Below are 26,795 nucleotides of genomic sequence, written 5' to 3'. Positions count from 1 at the left end.
ATATCTTCTCAACTCAGTAATATCATCAGTATGAAAGGCATAAGTAGTTTGAGGTACCTATAAGTCAGCAGTATCAGAACTGCTATCAGCATTTGCCATCAAGGCATAGTTTTCCTCATCCTCAGAATCTGAAGCATCTGACCAGCTTTTCTTCTTTGTAACAAGAGCCTTGCCTTTGTCACTTTTCCCTTTTCTGCAATCAGGAGATATGTGGCCTTTCTCACCACAGTTTTAGCATTTAACATTTGAGTAATCTCCTCTGTCAGACTTTCATCCTTTGCCTTCAGATTTTCTGAAACCTTTCTTATCAGAACTTGCACCTTTCCTGGAAAACTTCTTTCCTCTCCTGAATTTCCTGTATGCAATCTTTGTGATTCCTTTCACCATAAGAGCACACAGCTTCATCATCTCTTCATCAGGGTCCATCTCAGGTATACTTTCAGTTTCTGAGTCATCATCAGTATCAGAACTTGATGACTCAGTATCAGACTTTGTGATGAGAGCTTTTCCCTTGCCTTTCCTTGAGGCAGCTTCTTTGGGACTTTCCTCCTCAGCCACAAAGGCAACTGTCCTTGACTTTCTTCCATTCCTCTTGCTTCTTTGTTCCATCTCAAGTTCATGAGTCTTGAGCATCCCATAATTTCATCAAGAGTTGTTTCATCAAGATTATAGTTGTCTCTTATTATTATGGCCTTCAAATCCCATCTTTCAGGAAGAGCTAACAGTAATTTAATATTTGAATCTTCAATATCATACTCTTTTTCAACTAGTGACAAATCATTCAAGAGTTTGACAAATCTGTCATATAAATCAGTTAATGACTCATCAGGCTTTGAGTCAAAGTGCTCATACTCTTGAGTGAGTATAGTCTTCCTGTTCTTCTTGATTGAATCAGTTCCCTGACACCTTGTTTCCAAAGCATCCCATATCTCTTTTGCAGTCTTGCATTGAATTACCCTGTTTGACATGACATTATCAATGGCACTATGCAGCAAGTGTCTTACCTTTGCATCCTTTGCAATCGATGAGATATCTTCAGCAGTGTAATCACTTTTCTCCTTTGGTACAGACTTTGCTGGCTGACCTGCAACTTCCACAGAGAGTTTGGTTGGAATATGTGGTCCTTCATTAATCCTGTCGAGATATTCTGGATCTGTAGCTTCCAGAAACATAGCCATCTTCACATTCCATATGGAATACTCAGACGGTTTCAACATGGGAACTCTTATAGTCTCATATTGACTATGGGTTATGGTTTTTGGAGGTTCTTCAGTTTTGGTGGGCTTGGTTAGAGTTTCTTCTTCAGACATGATTGTTTATGGATCTTAAACTGTATGTGTGTTAACAGATCTGCTCTGATACCACTTGTTAGGTCAAACACACTGTAGAAGGGGGTTGAATACAGTGTTTACTACAATCAAATTGAATATAAGAACTCAAGTAACAGAAAACAGATTTTATTCAACACAATAAACTATGTTACAATATGGAACTGTTCTCTCTCAGTGATGAACAAATTATCACGAGAGCTGTTAGGGTTATATTGAATAATAACTTCGATAATGATAACACATATAGTGTAAACCCTATGTCTGTGTTTATATACTACACAGTTACAAGATAATGTTCTAATTGATATGGAATATAATTCTGCTTCCTAAAATATATCAACTAGTTATCTTTTCTTCCAAGTATTCTATTCTTCATAGAATTCCTTCTTCATGCATATTTCTTCCCGTCTTAGTCTCGATCTTCTTTCCTTTCAATCAGCCGCCTGCCTTATCTGAAAGTCACCTTAAGTCCTGATATTATCTCCTGATAAATATCTTCTGATAACTTAAGTTCTGATAACTTAAGTTCTGATATCTTAAGTTCTGTCTTCAGTATAAGTGCTGATTTCCAGTTAAGTACTAATTTGTCCTGTTAGTTAAGATCTGAAAACTAAACACAAATCATATTACACATGACATCACAAATATATCTAACATAAACCGATGTCTATAAAGTTTAATAACATCGGTTTTCTGTTTTAAGATTTTTTTTGTTGTAATAATTAACATCGGTTTTAATCGGTATTACATCAGTTTTGTATTTTATAAGAAATTCTATAGTTTTATATTAACATCATTTTTAATTGAAATAAAAGGTGTGAAATAACTTTGTTTAAACATAGTACTATCAAAACCAGCACTAAACATCAACACCAATATATCCAAACATAGTATTAGTTACTACACAGTTTCATCTGAACCAAACATTAACTACTAGTAAATATTCATCCATAATTTTTTATAATTATACAGAAGATTTGCTTCAAGAAGAAAATCTCTCAGCTGTTTTGTTATTCGAGAAGCATCCTGGAAATTGACCAAGTTGTTCATAGTCTCGCTTAAGTTAGAACTGGTATTCAACCCCCTGTCTCGAGTTCTTCGAGATCCTCTTCACCACCACGTCCTGCCCGTCTTCCAAAATATATACCCTGCAAACTAGTGTCTGTTATATACACTATTTTGATTAAAGGAATTTGAGATTGCTTTCATTTTTTCTATATAAAGTTAGTAGGAGTAGTTATGTTTGATGCTTCTGGTGCAACACTTCAGATCATTACATCCCTGGACAATGAATACTCACCTTGTATACAGTACTAAAACCGCCTTTTCCAAGCTTAATGGAGAAATTACCAGTTGTCTTTGCAATTTGTATGAAATCAAGTAAAGGTAACTCTAAATCTTGCCTCATATTTCTGCTGGCGATATAACTCGTTACATTTGATTCTGGTATTTCTGCATAAGTGAGAAGGTAATGCTAACAGTGAGCCAACATTACAGTTATGTTTAAATAAGTGAGAAGGCAATTAGTTTTCCAGAAACCAATCTTTTCATGTTCACGGTCATATATCACAAAAGTATTGCGGACAACTATTTTTGTATAAATGCTGAAATATAAAACAAAAAGTTAAAAGGACAAATAATACTTTAAGATATAGTGGAACATAATTCATCTTTTATCCTTGAAAACAAAACTGAAAATAAAAAGAGTGGCAGCGTGAGAATTAATGTGTATGTAACAAAAAGAAAGGAAGGGTAAGAATCAATGTATATTATACACTAGATAACATATATACCTCCTAAGAGAGTGCTTTGATCCTTATTCTGAAATATTCCAAGACAATATCCACCCTGTATCTTGACATGCTTAACATAACAAGAATAAACATAAAGCATGTAAGTCACTCACTACATTTTAAATAACCAGATTAGTGAAATCGCATAGAAACAACTGAAAAAAGAGATGAATATCGTTAAATTGGTGCAGACTCTTACTCGAAACAAGTAGTTTTCTAGAGATAGGGATAACTTTTGTCCATTTTCAAATACCATATCAACGGTTGGAAATAATTTTGGAAATTCTGAAATATTACAGAAAAAATGCTCCAATAAACACACTCCATGAAGATACTAGTAAATCGATCAAATAAATTTAACATTTTAGTTAGACTTGCATTACTTTCCAGCACCAGAATAACAGATGTCATCATAATTTGGGTCAGGACCATGAATCTGCTTCAAGGAACTCACCTCCTTCATCATCTGCATTTATGACAATTAAGTAGAATCTTCAATTAAAAACAGAATAACTTTGAGCCTAATAACGCTCTACATAAAATTACATTCAATATTTGTCCCTTATAGGTTTGAAAAATGTCTTCACAAGTTACGAAGGAAATATAGAGTTCATGGCAGTATATATATAGCAATGCCTACAACAGTGTACTACACTTGAGCGTGCGCGCACACACGCACACACAGAGACATGGTTTGATCTACTGAAATTGCTTTCGGCTGGTTAATTGGTTATAGGCTATATCTTGGCCAGCTCATATTTACCATCCATTCATAAAACTAAAACATGATTCACTATTTACAGTGATCCATCATCGACAAAGTCCTATAAATAGACCAAATTTTTTGGTATATCGCACACACAACTTAGGTTTAAGACTTGTAGAGGTTGAATTTGCAATCTTATTCAGTCTAGTGACAGAAGGCTAGGTTTATATTTTAATCTTCATAATACAGGAGAGAATTGGCTTGTAACACCCCCAAATCTGGGGTCGGGGATCCGGGTTGTCACGAGTTCCATTTCCCTTAATAACACCCAATCTTAATAAATAATCAACTACTCTGTACTGTGACCCCACAATAAACACACACACCATAAGTTATAGTCTCAGAGATGAATATCCAAAAGTAACACGAGTCATTTTATTCCAAAATTATATGCCATTACACCTTAAAAGTGTTTCTGAATAGATTTATATTTCTTTGCCATTATTACAATTGATAAAGATACATAAGGGGTCATTTGTTTTCATCTTAATCTCTCTTAATCCTTCTTAACATATATGTCTTAGCCATTAAGATTGTTTGGGTTCTTCCTTTTTGAATCTTAATGGGTGATAAACTTCTTAATCGGTAAGATGGAAAATACTAGCTCAACCATTAAGACCGTTGCCCTGGTCTTCTGTCATGCTTTTTTGTTTGACATGAATGATGTTACTACTCAGTGTGTATTCTATTTGTTTATTTTTTTAATTTTTTAATAAAGTTTTTAAAGGAAGTTTTTTCAATAATATTCAATGTGACATTATCGGTTATATTGACATTTAAATATTAATTATTATAGAAACTAATTGTTTATAGCCTACATTAAATAAAAAAAGCTATTATTAATGACTTGTATTATGCTTTATATTAATAATATCTCAAATAATAAATTAAGTTACAAGTAAAAATATATAATTATGATTGTTCATAAATTTTATTCATTTTATGTAACAAATGATATTATTCATTCAGAATTCAGAATTTTTTAATTATTCAGAAATTTTAATGATTCAGAAATTTTATTCAGATCTGTCAAATGACCCCTAAGTCTGGTACATCAAAAGTTGAAAGCCTAGCCTATTGGTAGTTCCTACCTCAGCTACAGCGACATCAACGCCTATAGGAAACTGCGGAACGTTTCCTATCCGCTCGCGAATTGGGAGCTTGGTCCTGTTCATCTTTTCTATTTGTTGTTGTGTGATGAAAGAAGAAAGCAAGGGTGAGCAGCAAGCCCACCAAAATAATATGTATAATGATTAACAATATATGAGACTTCTCATAGTACTCATGAAAGTCTTGATCAAAAGAAATGGACCAAGTTTGATATCTTAATGCGATGAAGTCGCAAAATATTCAGTATATATACATATATACTTTTCAAAATCTTGGAAGTCCTCTTCCATGCATAATATACACAGAGTTCCAGTTTATAACTGTATAAAACTATCGTTGCAAGGTGATCTCATATATCTAACCTTGTCTCAACGTTTTTCTGAAAATCTTTGACATGCATAAGATAATCATTTGCTAGATATAAGTTTAAAAGAGGAAGTTACAAGATACTCCAATATACTTATATCCGAATAGTACTTGAACTACCACCGTTCAAGTAATAATTAGTTTCAAAAGTTCATCACCCAGATGAGACTACAAGATAAGACTTGAATAGATTCAATCCTTGAAATATCATTATAAATAATGAAGTTAAGAGATACTTCATTAAGTCCCGATATATATATACACCTATATATATATATACATTTCATACACTCCTTGAAAACCTCTGTTATGAAAATTATAAACAGAGTTGCAATATCCAATGAATTTTGGAAAGAAAAGAATTTTGGCATAAACCTGATATCTTGCTGATCAGACAAAGATACCAATAAGTAACCTTTTCTACTAGTAGATGGATGAATCTCCCACCGGTCATCACCCTGGCCATATAAGGACCTTGTGCTGGACCGCCACCCGGCCTCTTACGCGTTGATGGACTGCCACCCAGCCACTTACACTTTGATAGACCGTACCCCGGCCTGTCGCTTATGCCGACTCAATTAGATGGACTTACTTCCCGGACGTTGGGCAAGTAATCAAATTGTTTCCTCAAAACAGCAACCACGTTGCGAATGTAAATTACACCACAGAGCCGGATCCCCCAGGTTTTGAACGAGTATTTAAATCCCCTTTGAAAGGAAGATCTTAAATATAAAAATGAGTTTTGGGGTCCACTCTAACTTTAAAAATCATTTTGAAGACTCGAAAATATTTTTAAGAATGTTTGGAGTACTGTTGATTTATTAAAATAAATCAGTTCCAATATATTTAGAAAATATCTGAATATTATTATTTAAATAATATTCCCATAAAAAATAATCTTTATAAAAATAATTGAAGTAGAAGTTTTAAAACTCATACTTGAAATGGATATTAAATAACCAAAGATATACTTATACGAAAGTATAATCTTTATTTGAATAATCGAAAATAAGTTTGATTATCGAAATATTATTCTTTAATAAAATAAAGAATATTATTAAATAATAAGCGGAGTCATAATACCTCGAATGAATATTATAAATAATATTCATTAAATAAAATAAACGGAGTCATACATCCTCAAAGGAATATCCAATTAATAATCATTAAATTGAATAAACAGAGTCATAAGTCCTCGAATGAATATTCAAATAATATTCATTAAATAAAATAAAGTTATCGAATAAACCTTATTCGATCAATAGTTTTGAAAACTATATCCATATATATATATAAATATATATATATAATATACTCGGGAACATCGACTCCCGGTTTAGAAATATGTTCACCTTGAGGTCCCCTTTTCTAAGGGTATATGCAAATTACCGCTTATCTCTAGCATAGGTATTATGCAACTAATAAGCATTTGAACCAACAGATATATATCAAGATTACGAAACAGACATGCATATATATCATATCACATGCTCCAATATATCGCAAGAATTTGCTAATAACAATCATGCATTTATCACAAGATAATGCATATATACATATACATCACAACAACAGTATAACGGGTTGAAAACTTGCCTGAGCGCTCCCGGATAGACTTAAGCTTAGAGTGGGTCCGATAACCTATGAACAATAACATAAGTCGGAATTAAACCCCGGTCACTTAAGAAACTAGACTTTAACCATTTAGAGTCCTAACGTTCGCTTTTGCGCTTAACGATTCACTTAAGTCGCTCGAGTATCCTCGGCTCCACCATTTTTAATAAATTAACGATTAAGGGTTTTAACGCGATTCTTTCGCGAGTACCTTACCAACTGCCTAATCCACTTTACATAATTGTTTCATATTCCAATTAGTCATTTAAGGGCCTTAACCAAGGTTTCAAAGTAAGGCGAGGGGTAATGGTTCGGTCGCGAAATGCCGTTACTTAAAACGGTCGTTTCTCCTAAACCGTACATCGGATTTAAGCGAACCACATATCAAAATGAAGCTCGTAACATGAACTATCTAATCATGGCAATGGTCAAAACCTAACAGGGATTTCTCGGGTCCTGATGTTAAGAGAAAAAACAGTCTAAAGTATATCGGACATTACGACGGCTATGTTTACGCGATTTCCCAAATTTTTACCATTCCAAATCATATCAATCCAACTACCAATCAACAACAACTCAAGATACACATCAATGCTACTGATTTCAGTCATAATAAGCTCAAGGATATCAATCCAATCATATATTATAACATCTCCAAATTCAACTAAACTACTTAACAATTAAGCTCGAATCATGCTTATCATTCAAATTACTACTCATCCATCCAAACCATCTCCAAACTTCAACATTCAAACTTATTACTAAAGGGTGTGAAGATTTATACCTTTTTTGGAGGGTGGAAAGTTACTAGGAAGCCTTATGGAGCCTCCTACAAGCTTGATCTTTCCAAAGAAATCAAGAACACAAAGTTAGGCTTTGAAGTTTCTAAAAGTCCGATTTAAAGAACTGTAAAAATTAGGGTCTTACAATGCTTATTTGGAAGAGACTTGTGAACAAGAGTTGTAGGCCATCTTAATACCTTTCCAAAGAGCTATAGAACACAACATTTGAGTCAGAATTGAAGGAGATATGGCAGTTTGAAGTTGCTGGGTTTGTTGTAGCCGAGAGCTTTCTTCTTGAAATGGGAATGTCAACTTTCAATTTGTATTTGTGTTATGATATTTGTTGGTTGGTTGCTTCCTTTTGTCTTGGAAATAAATTAAATTTTTACCATGGTGAAAAATGTGTGGCTCACAATTAACCAACCAATCCTTCCCACTTGTCATGCTTAGGTCATCAAGCTTAGATCATCTTGTTACACTTGTCTTCTTCTTGATGGTGTCATGACATCATCATCCACTAACCTCTTTGATTAACTCCTAATTGTTTGCATAATGACCGCTGATCTGTTATACGGTTCGCTTAACTTTCGTTCTCGTTTCTCATTTGAGGGATCATACCCGGGATCTTATTACTTAGGTTCCCTTAACCTTTCTCAATACATTATATCCCTTTTATGATCCTCTCTTATAATCCTTGAATTTAGATCCTTTTTATCCTGTTACCTTATACTCAATTCTTTCGGTATCTGGTGGATTTTCAGGAAAAATCAAAGTGTTCGGATTTGGATTCTGACGATCTTTACATACACTTATATCCCATATAAAGTACTAATAAGATCTCAGAATAACAATAGAAGAACCCCTACATAGTGTGGCATGAAAAGTTTTCTCATTCAGCATAATCTGTAAAATCACTATTCATAAAGGTTTCAAAAATTCCAAAATTTGGGGTTATTACAGTCTCCCCTCCTTAAAAGGATTCCGTCCCGAAATTAGATAGAAAATTAATAGGGATACTCTCTTAACATTGCACTTTCTAACTCTCGAGTAAATTTTCCCACATTGTGGTTCTTCCATCAAACTCTGAATAGTTTGATAACCCTTCTCCTAAGCACTTGTTCCTTTTCACTCTATAACCCTTCCTGGTTGCTCCATATAGGTTACGTTGGGTTGCATGTCTATGTGCTCATATGCCCCTATTTATCTGGCATCCGAATTACACTTCCTTAACATTGATACGTGGAACACGTTAAGAACTTGCTACATGTTCGGGGGTAGGGCTAGCTCATATGCTAGCTTTCCAATACGTCTTAATATATCCAAGGGTCCAACAAATTGTAGACTTAGCTTTCCTTTCTTTCCGAACCTCATCAATCCTTTCCAAGGCTTTCCAAGGGGATACCTTTCACAATACTAGGTCCCCTACTTCATACTCCTTGTCCTTTCGTTGTCAATTCAACATACTTCTTATGTCCATCTTGGGCTACTACCAGCCGTCCTCTAATTAGATCTATTATATCCTTGGTCCCTTGGACCACTGCTGGTCCGAACATCTAGCACTCTGCAACTTCATTCTGATACAAGGGAGATCGGCATCTCTTTCTGTATAGGGCCTCGTAAGGCGACATTCCAACACTGTCATATCATCCATCGTCATAAGAAAACTCAATTCGTGTTAAGTGACCATTTCAAATTCTTTCAAGTCTATTGCACAGACTCTCATCATAGCTTCTAGCATTATAGCTTTTGCTTCTCAATACCCATTCTTTTCCAGTTCGTAGTCATTACTATCTTCCGTACCTAATACTATACTGGTCATACTTTTGCTCGTTAGAGTCCTATAACCTTTAAATAAACGCGTCAACCTTAGTATCACGAATGCGTTAGAATCGGAATACCCCTGCACTGATACTACTTCATTTCTAGCGGCTTCCATCTTTGAAAGCTTGATCCATCATATAGAAGTAAAGGAATTTATTGAGAGATCACTATGATCATGAACACTTGTTCTATTGCATAGTTAGTACAGAAGGTGGCCAGCCTTTAGTACTTGACAAGCAATTAAACAACATGTGGTATCCTACTAGGCTTCTATCACACAGATAGATAGTCATTCGGCAATACCTCCCCTTCTGGAAGGGTTGTTCTTCTCAGCTTATAGAAGTAAAGGAATTTGTTGAGAGATCACTATGATCATGAACACTTGTTATCTCGCATAGTTAGTACAGAAGGTGGCCAGCCTTTAGTACTTGACAAGCAATTAAACAATAGTTGGTATCCTACTAGGCTTCTATCACACAGATAGACAGTCATTCGGCAATACCTCCCCTTCTGGAAGGGTTGTTCTTCTCAAATTACATGAAATGAAAAGAAGAGAAAAGAACGAACTGAAGAGAATTGTATATATATAAAAAAATATACTGCCACAAAATATCTGGCTTGGAACCTACCTCTGAACTATAGAGGTTTGTCATAGGAGAACAAAACATATGTGTATATCAACATCAAGTATTATCGCATCGCATTTCGCATGCTTAAATATTTTTGCTATTCCGTCCATCATTCTATGGACCCATGCTCTTCCTCGAGCTTATACTCAATCATCTTTGAAACTCCCCCGATATCGAAAATCGAATCTAGAATCTCATTCTAGACATCATCGTTACTAGAATTCTATGCTTGCACTGCAACCTTCTTCGTATAGTAACACGACTCCCTATTGATAAGGAGGAATAAATATTCAATAGGTAAATAATCTACTTAATTAGTCTATTCAATGGTAACTTATACACCACCACGACCCGATTAGTGGTACTCAATCTCAACATCCATTCCAATACAACTCTCACAGTTGTAATCCGCTCATTACTCGCAGAATCATTGCTGTATTACTATGGTCCCCCACTGACCTACTGTCGTCATTCGTTTTCCATGAAGTCTTAATAGCTAACCATACGAAGTCCATACATATCGTATCGAATTCTTCTAAGGAGTTAACATAATCACCATTCATAATTCATGAAGAACACTCCAAATTCTGACGTACTTTCATGACATGAAGCATATAAAATTGCAGAAGAGTTTCAATCAAAGCACCGATAGCAGGTTAATACCATTCTTAATCATATGCCTTCAATAGAAGACTTAACTCAAAGGTTTGTTTGGTCCTTTTTGAAATATGGTCCTGGCTTATTCTCAAGATAGGACCTTCTAAGATAGATAGCCCGCTAATGGCAATTACACGAATTAAACCTTTACCCAACTACTATTACGGTTGAGTATTGCACAGTCATCAGAAGGAATGTCAATCTTCCGAACCGTAATACAACCTTCCCGGCTTCAACCATCATCACTGTATTCCTCTCGCACGAGCGCCTATAATTATCCTCTTACATTTAAAGTGTCGACCACCTCTTTGGCCTTTCCTGATGGTAAAATTTCCTTACAGTCAATGTCATTTTAACCACCTCCAAATAAATTTTCTACCTTATTTCAATCACTGCCTTTGTGAAGATGTTTTCCTTAAAATCTGATGAGTAAAAAAACAATATCACCATTTTTCCATAAGTTATTGCCTCAGTCTTTAGAGGTTAATCACTGTCACGACTGACTCTCAATCATACTTAGAACATCTTTTATCTTAGGCCCTAATTGCCCTGAACAATTTCGACCTTTACTGGTTCGATCCATACTTTCTCGTGGTTTAACACGTGCCCCACTTGGCATCATTATAATGACGTCATATTTCCTTTATCAACATTTCTATTTTTGAGAATTTTGAATATTACCCTTCTACTTGTAAAACCTCTAAGGTTATCCTTGAATCGTTCCTCATGTATTCCCTAGATACAGGGCATATCAAGATACCATTTATTAATACCAGAATCATTATCTATATACTTCTGAAAAAATTTCTCCACTGATTCTTAAAGGTTGTTATTACCTTAATCCTTTCCAATTCATACTGTCAAAACTCATACTATCCCTATTAAGGGTGAAATACCAACCTTTATGCATTCCCCTAGGATTCGTTTTAAGTTACCGATGTTCTATCCTTAATTCCACCTTTAAAAAGGTACATGCATCCTTCCATGGATAAATCAAGTCATATATCCCTGATAAGGGTGTCTTATTCAATCATTCCCACCTCGATAGTATATGCCTAATTTCACAATAACATCTGTATTCAAAATGAGGTCAATCAATATGGCCTCCAAAAGATAACAACGGTTATCCGCTTTTCTTGCCTAATTTGGTAACGATAACAAGGATGTTCTGGAAGATATTGGTCGTGTTCAACGTGAACCTCTTCTTAATAATTCCTTATTTACTTTTATTGTTTATCTCAACAGTCACCTCAATGTTGGGATATCTTTCATACCTGGCGTCTCCCTTTCTGGGTATCGAGCCACCGGTCTTACACTTCACATTCTTGAAGGTCACTTCCTTCATCCAATTTTCCTAATTTCTTACTTCCTTGTCTCCTCAGTCTATCCGCGTCTCATTATTTATCCTTCGAATTATCTCAAGGTTTCCTCGAATCCTCCCAACTTACAGGGGATAAAATATATGTATCTCTTATGCCTTCAACCATCGATTTTAACTCATGGTGAATCACCCTCATCCTGACGAATGCATACTTTTCTATTTCTATTGCTACGAGTCTTTAGGGTTTCCTCATACCCAACTCCCTTATCATACCTCAAACTCCATTGCCTTTATATTCCTTTCCACTTCAGTTTCTTTTTATTTTCCTTTCTCTTATCATTATTTCATGAACCAACACAACATAAACATTGATTTCAAACATCCCGTCATTCTGGATTCGTGTCCTCAGAACGAATCTTGATAACTTTTACAGCTTAGATTCATAATTCATCATACTCGTCTGCCTTTGTTCTGGCTCTAAAGCTTTTACACTATCTCCATAACCTTGGGAAGTACTTTCCTGAAAACAATTGATTGAACTTAAATCAGTTTCTTATAATCTCTTGCTCCGTGCCTTCCTTAGCCTTTCACCAGCGGGTGGCCTCTCTCTTAGGAGGGTAAGTGACAAAACAGTCTTTTGTGATTCATCAATCATTTAGAATCTCAAATGATTCCTATATTTCCTTTAGCCAGGCTCTTGCCCCGACTGGGTCAACCTGTTCCTTGGAACTCTGAGAGCTTAGCGATTTAAAGGTCATGAAAGAATTTCCTACCGCATTATTTCCTCAAGGTGGTGGTTGGGGATAATAGTCTAAGTCCTTTTTAGACAGGTCCATGAATTGCCGTATAGGAGTACCGTCTCGGGTCTCCTTTCCTTACTCGACTTTCTGTTTCCTTAGTATGAAATGTTTCATCCTTCTCCCATACTTGGGGTTATCTTATACGTTAAAATCCTCATTTTCCACTTCATTATGTTATGGGTTCCTTCTATCTTGATGGCGTCCTCCCTGACTATCACATTCAGGGTTTGCCCTTAATCTTATTCCTTGAACTATGACTTTCATCTAAGATCTCATCTTTAAGCTCTTGAACATTTGGAACCCAAATTCTATAGGAATACCTCATTATTCCCTTATCATCTTTCTCGGTATTAATCTCATATCTATTTGCTGGCTCTCTGCCTTCATTCATCACTTTTTCTGGCATAATATGTTCTTTTCCAATAATTTGGTCTGTATTGCAATCTCAAACAGCTTTTCGGTACCGGCTCCGGTTACCTTCACTTCTATTTCCATTTTCTCAAAATCTCTTATAAACTCTCCCAAAGACATTATTATCTTGAGTCTCTCCTTTTTACTAAGGGCATCAGCCACCACATTGGCTTTCCCTGAATGATAAAGAATCTCCCAATCATAATTCTTGATTAGCTCTAACCACCTCATTTGGCGCATGTTGAGCTCTTTCTGCGTGAAAATGTACTAGAGCACTTATGGCTTAGGTAAATCTCGCACTTCTCTCCATACAAGTAGTGCCTCCAATCTTTAGGGCAAAACTATTGCCACGAGCCCAAGCTCATGGGTGGGGATATCGAATTTTATATTCCCTTAATTTTCTTGATGCGTACGCGAGTACCTTATTGTGCTGTTTAACAGCACCCTAATTCCTTATGCGAAGCGTCAATACAAATCACAAAATCTCCTTTTTCCATCCGACAATGCCAACATAGGGGCCGTCACCAACCTTTGCTTTAGTTGTTAAAAGCTTTTCTCGTATTTCTCTGTCCATTCAAACTTCTCAGTCTTACGAGTAAGCCGCGTTAAAGGGGCTACTATCTTTACAAACTTGAACGAACCTCCGGTAGTGACCGACCAATCCTACCTCTGGTAGTTTCCCTAACCATGGTCATCAATTCCTCAATGGTCCTTTATTCATTCTTGTTAGGATCCTCCACGAGATCCTCCTCAGCAACAATCCCATCTAGGACAACATCCTCAACCACTACATCCTCAATATGAACATCATCCGGTCCTGCGTTAGGACGCTCTATCGGATCCACAATTCTTTTACATCCTTGAATTTAGATCCTTTTTATCCTGTTACCTTATACTCAATTCTTTCGGTATCTGGTGGATTTTCAGGAAAAATCAAAGTGTTCGGATTTGGATTCTGACGATCTTTATATACACTTATATCCCATATAAAGTACTAATAAGATCTCAGAATAACAATAGAAGAACCCCTACATAGTGTGGCATGAAAAGTTTTCTCATTCAGCATAATTTGTAAAATTACTATTCATAAGGGTTTCAAAAATTTCAAAATTTGGGGTTATTACATGGCTGACTGAGGTGACATTAACAAAGAAAAACTTAATGGTTCTATATCTTTTTTTTCTCTGGCCTGTTTCATTAAAATTTAAAGCCTCAGTTTAGTTAGAGCAAACACCAAATTTGGTAGCTTTTAACATAGCAAGTGCTGATGTATACTTAACTAGTAAACTGTCTAAATAATAAAGTAGTTTTCCGTTCAACAATCTGTTTAAAAATCATAATTGGATTTACATTTTTGTTAACCCTCTGTATAGTTGAGATAAAATTGTATATGAAATATTTAAACATCTAGGTATATGCCAACAAGAATACATCCTAAAATAGAGAATATTTCTTCCGGATAAGATATGTACATATATATATAATTTATTAAACAAACATGTATAATGCATATGTCTCCACTCTCCAGTACTTTTACCATTTTACCTAATTATGTTTACAACTACTGGTCACTTTAGTCCCAATCTATAAAAATTGAGGCTTTAAGGCCAAAATTATTTCACAAACAGGACAAAAACATGGTTTCTGTTCCTGAGATTTGTAAGGACAAACACATGGTTTATGATCCTAAGAATACATATATTTTCCCCAAAACACATATTTACAGCGAATTTTGTACAGTTAGGACACCTCCCTTTTTGGCCAGTTCTTTCCTTTTTGTGTAACCTTAAATACAATACAAATTAATTGATTTATATTTAGATGTGTATCATCAAAGTAAAAGCTAAGAGTCTTTAACTCAATTTGATTCTACAAGTAAATTGATAGTATCACAGCATAGACTACTACTAAACATTTCAATAGTCGCTTTACAGAACCTATAAGCTGCAAGAAACAATTGAAACTTGAAGTGACTAACCATGCAGCCAAGCCAAAGCTGATGATGAAGAAGTTGTCAGAATTGTGACGGTATAAATAACTTTACATTTATGCAGAAATGTAACAAAGAATTGTTGAAGAAATGTAGAGACCAGTTTATAAAAATCTAGCTGAAGATAAACTGCAGAACTTAACAACTTCCACCCTTAGGAGCAACAAGTAAAAGATAGAAAAATATTTTAAAGTTCAAACAAGTAGCAATTAGGGAAAGATTAGGGATATAGGCAACTTTATACCGTTGCTCTCTTGAATATTTGCAATGTTAAATAACATGTTAATTTTAAACCCAAACAGAATCTCAATACATGTAAAGGAATCTTCAACCTTTCTTTACTAAATATTAGCAAAATATTTAACTATCCACTAATATGTTTGTCATTTAAAGGAATCTAAAACCAAACCATCACCCAAATTCAAGTATATGGATTTGGTTCATCCTATGTATGTGAACAAAATATTAAATGATATGCACAACTAATTCTGCTTTTATTTTCATACTTGTACCGCTATTTGTCCACGGACCACCTAGTTCTTGTACCAAATTTACTACTAATTTGATAAGAAACACAAAACATTTTAAAGACAATTAAGAATTTAATAAAAACATAATGAAACCCTTACCATTCTTTTTGTAGGTACTTGATTGGCTAGACTTATACTTGGAATGGAAGAGGCAAGCAACTTGCATTTACATACAAAGTATAAGTTCCGCAAACGAAATACCAAGAAAAATAAACCTTTTCTAACATTAGAACATAAAAAAAACTCACTGAGAAATAATACTTTGCAGAGGTCACCCAAAGATTAGAAATTCCAGTATCAAAAATCACAGTAAAAATCACAGTACCAATACCAATCTCACAGTAATACTGAGCATCCCTATAATTCCTTAACTCAACAATATCAACATCTGGATCCCCTAAATTACCACGAAGACCGCACTTCCTCCCAACAGAAATAAATAAATAAATACATTGCTTTCAACCAGAAAATCTTGTTGTTGCCATCTGAACATGAAATTGTAACCAAAACATTTAGCTACATTTTTAAAAAATGAAAAATTACCCAATTTAGACTAATGAAACAATTAAAATGATGAAAAATTACCCAATTTAGAGTAACATCCTCAATTTAACATTCACAATTAAAATAATCACATAACTAATTAACAAATTTTAAAAATTAGGGTTTCAAACACAATTATAAAATTGGGGTTTAAAGCTTACCCAGTTCAAGCTTTGACCTCCCACTTAACTTTAACATACAACTTAGCTTTAAACTCAGACTTGAGCTTTAAAATCCGACTTGAACAACGCCCTGCATCCCTTTAAACTTAGATGAGAGCATAGAGAGAGAGAGAGAGAGAGATAGAGAGAGAGAGAGAGAGAAGAGAGCACAGAGAGGGAGCATTCGAGTAGAAGGAGAGAGAGAGAGATCGAGAGCATAGTTGAGCAAAGAGAGAGAGATGGAGAGCTGTTCTTCAGTCGATTAAGGTGAGAGAGGAGAGAGAGAAGTTTTTGATTTGATAGATTTATATTTTATATTTTAAGAGTGTATGAATTTTATTTTAATGTTATGTTGAAAAGAGGGGAGATCTATGACTTTGAAATTTTTCCAATGAAAAAATGAGGGGGAACTTTTAAGAGGGAATGAATTATTTGGCTAAGGGGGGGGGAGGAATAAGAGAATCGCGCTGGATAATTTTTAAAACAGACTTATCACATTGGTTACATTAAAAAACCGATGTCTATCTTATAAAAAGACATCGGTTGATTGAAACATATAAAAAAAAATCTTTTACATCGGTGCCAACAACAACCGATGTTTAAGAGGCGATGTCTATTCTACTTTTTCTAGTAGTATCGTCATAGAACACTTGGTTGATTTTCCAGTGAATCAGAATGCAGCAATTGAAGGATGTTGTTAGTCGCTAAACACACGCTAATATTACACGCAAGTATACGAGTTCGCAAGTAGTATAAGATATAAATCAGATTCAATCCCATAGAGACTGTATTGGTTAACTATCTAAATTACGCACCTAAGCAACAATGCATGGTTATTATTCAATGCTAAGACTATAACAAAGTAAGATTGGTTAACTAATATTAACTACGAGAATTAAACACTTGAATTAATCAATATTAAACACACATGCGATCCTAACTTCATTACTACTTCATTCAATAGTTATTTTTATTAACCTCAACATGTAATGGTGATGATATTAATCGAACAACACGAAACTGATAATCGCCAACTTTCATTGTACGAATACCATTCTACCAAACATCCACAATTTAGATAGAAGTTGAATAGATATCAATTATATAATTGAGACCCTATATATCTACAGAATTTGACAACATAACGATTTAAGCACAAGTTATTCATGATGATTACACAGGGCAAGTAAAACAGTTAGAGTTACCCACTAATCATGCATACAACACATGAACCTATGCTAGCATGGCATGTTCTAAATCTTAAGATCCACTGTCACTTCACAAGAGATTAACAGGCTATCTTACATGTTCGCGACACATATAAGACGAATAATCACAACCTATACTAGATATCAGACAATCACCACATACCAAGGTATTAAACAATTAACTAAAGAATTCCATAGTAAATCCGCTAGAATCTCATGATCACGATTAGCCCATAATAGAACTCATCGTCACCATGGGTTCATATGAAAGCATGATAATAACACAACGATATAAGGCTAAAAAATACTTAATAAATAATGAAGTACGTCACAAGAGTATTAAGGTTCAAAGCATAAAGAAAACTAGCATCCACTGTTACAACGAATTAAATGAATCACAAGATAAACTAATGCTTCCTCTTCTTCGTTGTTGCGTGCTAAAACGGTCTTCTCAATCTTCTTGCCTTCGCTCTGGTTGAAGAAAACGTCTTCCCATAAGGTTTATATAAGAGTCCAGGAGTCACCGTGCCAACAGAAGCCCAAACAGAATTGAAAACAAATAAAATCAGAATCTGAAATTCCGCACGCACGCGACCGCTTGCTCCCTCCACGCGGTAGCGTGCTGGCATGCGGTCGCCTGCTCTTAGCGCGCGGTCGCGTGCTACCCTTCTGGAAAATTCTCTATTTTGCTCCTGTTTGTGCTGATTTCTTTGCTCATCACCCCTAGACTGATTCCAAGCACTTTCTTAAGCTTTATTTGATGAAAACCACCTATCTAAGCAAGTTATACCCTGAAATGAAAAAATACTAGAAAATGCGTCAAATACACAAAATACTTGAGTCCAAGACACCAATTCAAGCTGTTATGAGACGCTCTAAGTGGTATAAAATGCTACTTATCACACCCCTAAACTTGAATCGATGCTTGTCCTCAAGCATCACAGACTCAAACTCAAAATAAAATATGCATGAATGCAACTATATGAATGCGGTGATTCCCTCGCGATGACTAAACCAACCAACACATGACATATCAACAAATGCAATTAGACGTCTAAAGATCAATCAAATCATGCAAGCTAACATACAACTAGAAACGTGGTGTGTGCGAATGCTTAACATATATAATTCAAAACTAGATCAATCATCATAACTTAATTATCCTCAAGGCAATCACAAGCTTATACGAAGAATATATTCTAGAAAAAAAATGACTTATAACACTACAAGATTATTGGAGTTCATTACGGATTCATGCTTTTATTCAACACATAAAACAAATGCTTACTTGATCGTGCAATGAGTGAGGTCCACAAAAGACTTATACACTGGTACCCATTTGGCGAGCGTTAGGTTAGAGGATCCCAGACTATAAAAGCCTTAGGTCACTAGGAACAAGTTCCCTAAGAACTTAATAACTCGAATACCAAAGAGCCCACTCGTGATCAATTGTGCATTAAACCATATTTTTTTTCTTTTTTTTTCTTTTTCACACATATATTTTTTTCAATTTCTAAGCAAGTGCGTTTCGCTCCATCTTGCTCAACCCTAAACTACTCGTATACAATATGAGCCGGCTACTAGACAATTGACGCCTAGCCACAACTAGCAATGAATTCTAATTTTTTATCTCTAATTTTTATCTTTTCATGTCTTTTATCATTAAGAGCATATTATGCATTCTAAGTATAAGCAATAGATTAACCTCAAAAACCATCAAACCATGATAACGATCTAGTCCTTAAGCATACTCTAAGACTTAGTAAAATTACAAGTGTTTCTAGCATGCATATCAACCCAACAAGATTCAACATCACTCTAACACTATCACTATACTCGCATCAATATCACATATTAATCGGTAAAGCAACACAAAGGGATCATGGTGTATGCATGAGCTATATGACATGATAAATAAAGCTATAAATTCTTAAAAAAACTATATGGAAGAAATATGCAACTATATGAACTAAACTATCATGAAAATGCAACAACATGACACACACACAAATATGCTCCTTAACTACTACCCCCAAACTTAAAATCTTCACTGTCCCCAGTGAAGGTAATAGAAAGGAACACATAGCATACCTACTCAGACGAATCATCATCATCACCCTCAGAGGGTGGAGTGTCAGGAGGTGGATAAGCAGAATCCTCACCAAAAACGGACCACTGGATGTTAGCTCTAAGGCCTCTAAATGCAGTCCCAAGTGCCCGGGTGAGCTCCTGCGCAAACTGACTTTATGACTCATACATCGCATCCATCCTCCTTGAAAGCCTCCTGTACTGGACATCAGCCAATCCCGAACCATCTCCTCCATGGGCTCTCGAAGAGCCTGCCTCTCCCTGAGCCTGACTGGGCCTAGCCATGGTAGCACCAGCTGCTGGAACTCCTCCTGGAAGGTGATACCCCAAACCATGTGGCTCGGGATGTAATAACCCCCAAAATTTTCAACTTTTTTGTAACCCTTGTGAATAGTGTTTTTGCTGAATGAGAAAACTTTTCATGCCACACTATGTAGAGGTTCTATTATGGATATTCCGAGATTTTATTAGTACTCTATATGGTATATGAATGTATGTAAAGATCGTCAGAATCCAATTTCCGAACACTTTGATTTTTCCCGGAAATCCACTAGATACGGAAAGAATTGAGTATAAGGTAGCAGGATAAAAAGGATTTAAATTAAAGGATTATAATAGAGGATCATAAAAAGGAATATAATGTATTGAGAAAGGTTAAGGGAACCTAAGTAATAAGATCCCGGGTATGATCCTTCAAACGATAAACGAAAACGAAAGTTAAGCGAACCGTATAGCAGATCAGCGGTCATTAGGCAAACAATTAGGAAGTTAATCAAAGGGATTAGAGAGAGTGATGTCACCCAACCAATGAGAAGAGGACAAGGAGGGAAAGATGACATCACAACATGACATAGGCATGACATGGGAAGGAAGGAGATGTGGTGGATTTTTAACCACACAAAATTAAGGGCAAATAGGTAATTTACTAAAACAAAAACAAAATCAAATCAACCAAGCCAAGCAAATCATTTTCATCAAAACACAAAAATCATTTCTCTCATTCAAGCAAAGCTTGCTCTCGGCTTTTACTATTGCAAAGGGAGGAGAAATTCAAAACTCAAGATCCAAGCCTCCTAAATTGGTAAGATAATTCCCTAATCATCTTTATGCATAGTTAGGGCTATATCATGAGTTTAAGCCATCAATTCTTTCTCAATCTTCTTCATTAAATCAATGAAGAAGACAATGAATAGTGTTTTCAAGTTTTTAACTTGAAATTTTTCTTGTTTTCCTTTAAGATCCAAGCATTCCTAAGACTTCTCAAAGCTTCTTAAGGCTTCCTAGCTACTCCCACCACTTCAAGGAAGGTATATCATCTCCAAACCCTAGATTCCTATGTTTAATAAGATGATTTTGATTATTGTGGTGATATTGTAGCTTAATTTTTGTGGTTTAGAGTTTGGGTTGAAGTGGTATTGAAATGGAATGATAAATCTTGTTGTTTTGATTAAAAGAACTTAAGTATAGTTAAAGTTAAGCTTAGGCATAAGTATGAATGTTAAAAATTGAATTGATTGGGGCTGTTATGATGTGATAAGGATGGATGTTGGTTGTGTGTTTGATTTGAGGTTGAATTGTGGTTGGTTTTGAATGGTTTAAAATTGGGAAATTGCGTAAACATAGCCGTCGTAACGTCCGATTTTCTTTAGACTGTTTTTGTGCATAACCTTAGGACCCGAGAACCCCCTGCTAGATTATGACCATTGCCATGTTTAGATAGCTCATGTTACGAGCTTCGTTTTGATATGTAGTTCGTTCAATTCCGATGCACGGTTTAGGAGAAACGACCGTTTCAAATAACGGCGTTTCGCGAACAAAACTTTTCCCCTCGCCTTACTTTGAAACATAGGTTAAAGACCAAAAAGGGTTAATTAATGTATGAAACATTTATGGTAAGTGTGTTAGGCAGTTGGTAAGACACTCGCGAAGGAATCGCCTTAAAACTCGTAAAGGTTAAATTATTAAAAATGGTGGAGCCGAGGGTACCCGAGAGACTTAAGAGAATCAGTAAGCGCAAAACAAGCGTTAGAGTCTAAGTTAGTTAAAGTATAGATGTACAAGTGACTTTGGTTTAATTCCAACTTACTTGTTGTTTATAGGCTACCAGACTCGTCCCGAGCCTCTCATCACCCCAAGTCGCTCAGGCAAGTTTTCTACCCGTTATACTGTTGTTGTGATGTATATGTGTATATGCATTATCTTGCAGTAGATGCATGTTGGTTAATTAGCAAATGTTGCGATAGATTGTAGCATGTTATATGGTACATATGCATGCATGTTTCGTATTCTTGCCACATATATATCTGATTGGTTCAGTTGACAATACCTATGCTAGAGGATAGCGGTAATTTGCATATACCCTTATTATAAGGACCCAAAAGGTGAAAACATTTTCTAAAACCGGGAGTCGAGGATCCCGAGTAGATTTTGTATATATGTATATATGTATATATATTTATATATATATATGGTTATAGTTTTTAAAACTATTAATCGAATAAGGTTTATTCGATAACTTTATTTTACTATTGAATATTATTTCGAATATTCATCCGAGGACTTATGACTCCTTTTATTTTATTAATTGAATATTATTTGAATATTCATTTGAGGATGTATGACTCCTTTATTTTATTTAATGAATATTATTTATAATATTCATTCGAGGTATTATGACTCCGCTTATTACTGAAATATATTCTTTATTTTATTAAAGAATAAGGTGTCAATAATCAAACTTATTTTCGATTATTCAAATAAAGATAGTATTTTCGTATAAGTATATCTTTGGTTATTTAATACTCATTTCAAGTATAAGTCTTACAACTTCTACTTCAATTATTTGTATAAAGATTATTCTTTATGGGAATATTATTTAAATAATAATATTCAGATATTTTCTAAATATATTGGGACTGATTTACTTCATTAAATCAGCATTACTCCAAGCACTCTTTAAAGTGTTTTCGAGTCTTCAAAATGATTTTTAAAAGTTAGAGCGGATCTCAAAACTCATTTTTATATTTATGATCTTCCTTTTTAAAGGGGATTTAAATACTTGCACAAAACCAGAGGGATCCAGCTCTGTGGTGTATTTTATATTCACAACAAGGTTGCAGTTTTGGTAAATGAATTGATTACTTACCCAACATTCGGGAAGTAAGTCCATCTATCGAGTCGGCATAAGCAACATGGGCTCAGTGGGCGTCCATAATAGTATAAGTGGCTCAGTGGGAGTCCATCAAATGCATAAGTGGCTGAGTGGCAGTCCAGTATAAGGTCCTATTGTGACCAGGGTGATGACCAGTGGGGAATTTGTCCATCTACTAGTAGAAAAGGTTACTTATTGGTATCTTTGCCTGATCAGCAAGATACCTGGTTTATGCCAAAATTCTTTTCCTTTCCAAAATTCATTGGATGTTTCAAACTCTGTTCATACTTTACATGACAGAGGTTTTCAGGAAATGTATAAAGAAGATGTATATGTGGATATATATATATATATCAGAACTTAATGAAGTATATCATAACTTCATTTCCTTTAATAATATTTCAAAGATTTAATCTATTCAAATCTTGTCTTGTAGTCTCATCTATGTGATGAACTGTTGAAAGCTCATTATACTTTGAACAGTGGTAGTTCAAGTAGCTTTATAAATGATATAAGTGTAGTGAAGTATCTGGTAACTTCATCCCTTGTTTTTACTTATATCTAGTAAGTAATTATCTTACACATGATAAAAGATTCTAGTAAGTATCCATTTAGATACTTATATTATTGTTATCACTATATATTATCTTGCGAGCTGTAAGGCTCACTCTTACTTTATTTCTTCATCACACAACAACAGTTAGGAAAGATGGCCAGACTCCAGCAGACCCAGCGCAAGCGCGTGGGAAGCGTCCCGCGTCTTCCCGATGATGTTGTAGCTGCTATAGCTGCAGAGGTAGATCTATTGGTAGATCAGGCATTCTATTTTTGAGAATCAAATTATGTATAATTATAACTTGTGACAGATAATGGCAATTAACTGTAAATTTATCAAGTAATCATTTTGGATTGTAATAACTTTTAAATTGTGGATTCAAAGACTTGTACTTATTTCAATTTCATCTCTGAGACTATAACGGGTTGTGGTGTGTGTTAGTGTGGGGTCACAGCATAAGGTTATTTATTATTAATTAAGTGAAGTGATATTGTGGAAAGAAAGACCGTGACGACCCGGATCCCTGACCCCGGATCTGGGGGTGTTACACGGGCTCTCCACCCGTCCACTCCTGCATCACACACAAATTCGATGAATCAATAGGAGCGGCCGACATCTGCAACTGCTCATAAGAAGGCCACTGGACTCCAACTGCCTTGCAAAGCTTCATGACAATAGAGGAATACGGGATAGAGTATTACGATTTCCCCCTAAAAAACTTTAAAATCCCTTGGTAGATGTACTCACCAAGATCCACATAGTCATCATTCAGAATCCCCCATAACAACCTCGCCCTCTCCACATTAACCTCATGTGCATGCGAAGAAGGAAGAATATTAGCACATATAAACGCATTCCAAGCACGAGCATACCTATTCATCGCGGCAGCAGGGAAAGTATGATAATCGTTGGATCCCTTTTTTAACTTCCACACTGTGCCCGGCTGACAGAGCGCAGCAACAATCAAGTCCGAATCAAAGTCCTCAGGGTCCTTTGAATTCCAGTGCTCCTCATGTGGTTCCCTTTATCGCTGTCTAATCACACGGTGAATCGCCTCGGGCTGATAATCAACAGTAATCCCACGAACAACAGAAAACCCATTCTTGTCGGCCTTGGCATTCACATAGAACTTGCGAATAATACTCATCGGAATCGCCTCAGGTGACTCGTAAAATGTAATCCATCCCTTCCCAGCAATCATCGGTAGCAACTCACCATCCCTCCCTGATGGCAAGAACCCCCTCTCCCTCATAATAGGCTTAGTCAGAAGCTTGGCGTACTCTTCTTCAACAACCCTATCAAACAATCGGGGCCTCGCAGTAGTATTTCTCGAAGAATCAGTAGCAGTCGGATTGGTGCTGCTGCTACCCATAGTTCGTGATCTCTTTGGGGCCATGAGAACTGAGAATAAGAGTTGGAGAGTTTGTGTTTGGTGTGTAGGAGAGATTTTGTAGAGTTGAAAGTGTGTGGGATGTGTATAGAGAGGTTGTATGTATTTATAGGGTAAGATTAGGGTTGGAATTTGATTAGGAGTGGGGATTGTGGCTAAATATGGGAAGAATTCGTGGGTTAATGGGTGGTATAGCTTCTGGAACACTCTTGATAAAAACTTGATTTTTTTTGTGAAATATATATTTTTTTACAGTAAAAACGATTTTTCAAAAGTCAGGGTCGCACGCGGTCGCGTGATACCATTACGCGGTCGCCTGCTGGCACGCTGTCGCGTGCTAGGCTACTGGAAAACAAAATTCTGCAACTTTTTTCGAATTTTTTTTGGGTTTTTGGATAAAGTACTATATTCTAATGTGTTCTATGGTCTCATATCTTGGGTTGCCTCCCAAGAAGCGCTTCTTTTACGTCATTAGCTTGACGTGGTGTTATGCGATCAAGTTGACAATAAAACGGCACTAACCACTTCACGGTTTGCCGTATCCTCATAATAGTGCTTCAATCTCTGACCATTAACTTTGAATGCTTGGCCCGGATCGTTCTCAAAAATCTCTACTGCTCCATGTGGAAACACAGTTTTGACGATAAATGGTCCAGACCACCTTGATTTCAACTTTCCAGGAAAAAGTCAGAGATGAGAGTTGAATAGAAGAACTTGTTAACCCAGAATGAATGACTTAAGCGATAACTTCTTGTCATGCCACCTTTTTACCTTTTCCTTGTACATTTTGTTGTTTTCGTACACATGAAGTCGAAATTCATCAAGTTCATTTAACTGAAGCATTCGCTTCTTCCCAGATGCATCTAGATCAAGGTTTAACTTCTTCAATGCCCAATAAGCCTTATGCTCAAGCTCCACAGGTAAATGACATCCCTTACCATAGACAAGTTGAAACGAGGACATCCCAAGCGGAGTCTTGTATGCTGTTCTATAAGCCTAAACAGCTTCATCGAGCTTGAAAGACCAGTCTTTCCTTGACGGAAAAACGAATTTCTCTAGAATATGCTTGATCTCTCTATTAGACACTTCAGCTTGACCATTAGTTTGTGGATGATAGGCAGTAGCAATGCGATGATTTACATTATAGCGTTGCATCATAGAAGTGAACTTACGATTGCAGAAATACGACCCTTCGTCACTTATGATAACTCGTGGCGTACCAAACCTTGTGAATATTTGCTAATGAAGAAAACTCAACACTACCTTTGCATCATTAGTCGGTAGAGCTTTGATTTCTACCCATTTCGAGACATAATCGACTGCCAGCAAGATGTACTGATTATTGTAAGATGAGATAAATGATCCCATAAAATCGATTCCCCAAACATTATAGACCTCAACTTCAAGTAGCACATTCAAAAGCATCTCATCCTTTCTGGAAAGATTCCCCACTCTTTGGCAACGATCACACCTTAAAATGAACTGATGTGCATCCTTAAACAATGTAGGCCAGAAAAAACCTTCTTGAAGAATACGAGCTGCTGTCTTTTCACCACCATAATGTCCACCATAAGCTGTGGAATGAAAGTTTCGTAATATCCCCTCCGTCTCACAGAATGGGATACATCTCCTGATGATCTGGTTAGCTCCCTCTCTAAACAAATATGGTTCATCCCACATGTACCACTTCACCTCATGCAGAAACTTCTTCTTTTGAGCCGCATTCATATTAGGAGGCATTATATTACTAGCAAGATAGTTCACAATGTCTGCGAAC

This window comes from Apium graveolens, chromosome 5 (genome assembly GCF_009905375.1).
Source record: "Apium graveolens cultivar Ventura chromosome 5, ASM990537v1, whole genome shotgun sequence".
NCBI classification, from domain to species: domain Eukaryota; kingdom Viridiplantae; phylum Streptophyta; class Magnoliopsida; order Apiales; family Apiaceae; genus Apium; species Apium graveolens.
This window is presented reverse-complemented; position numbering follows the sequence as displayed.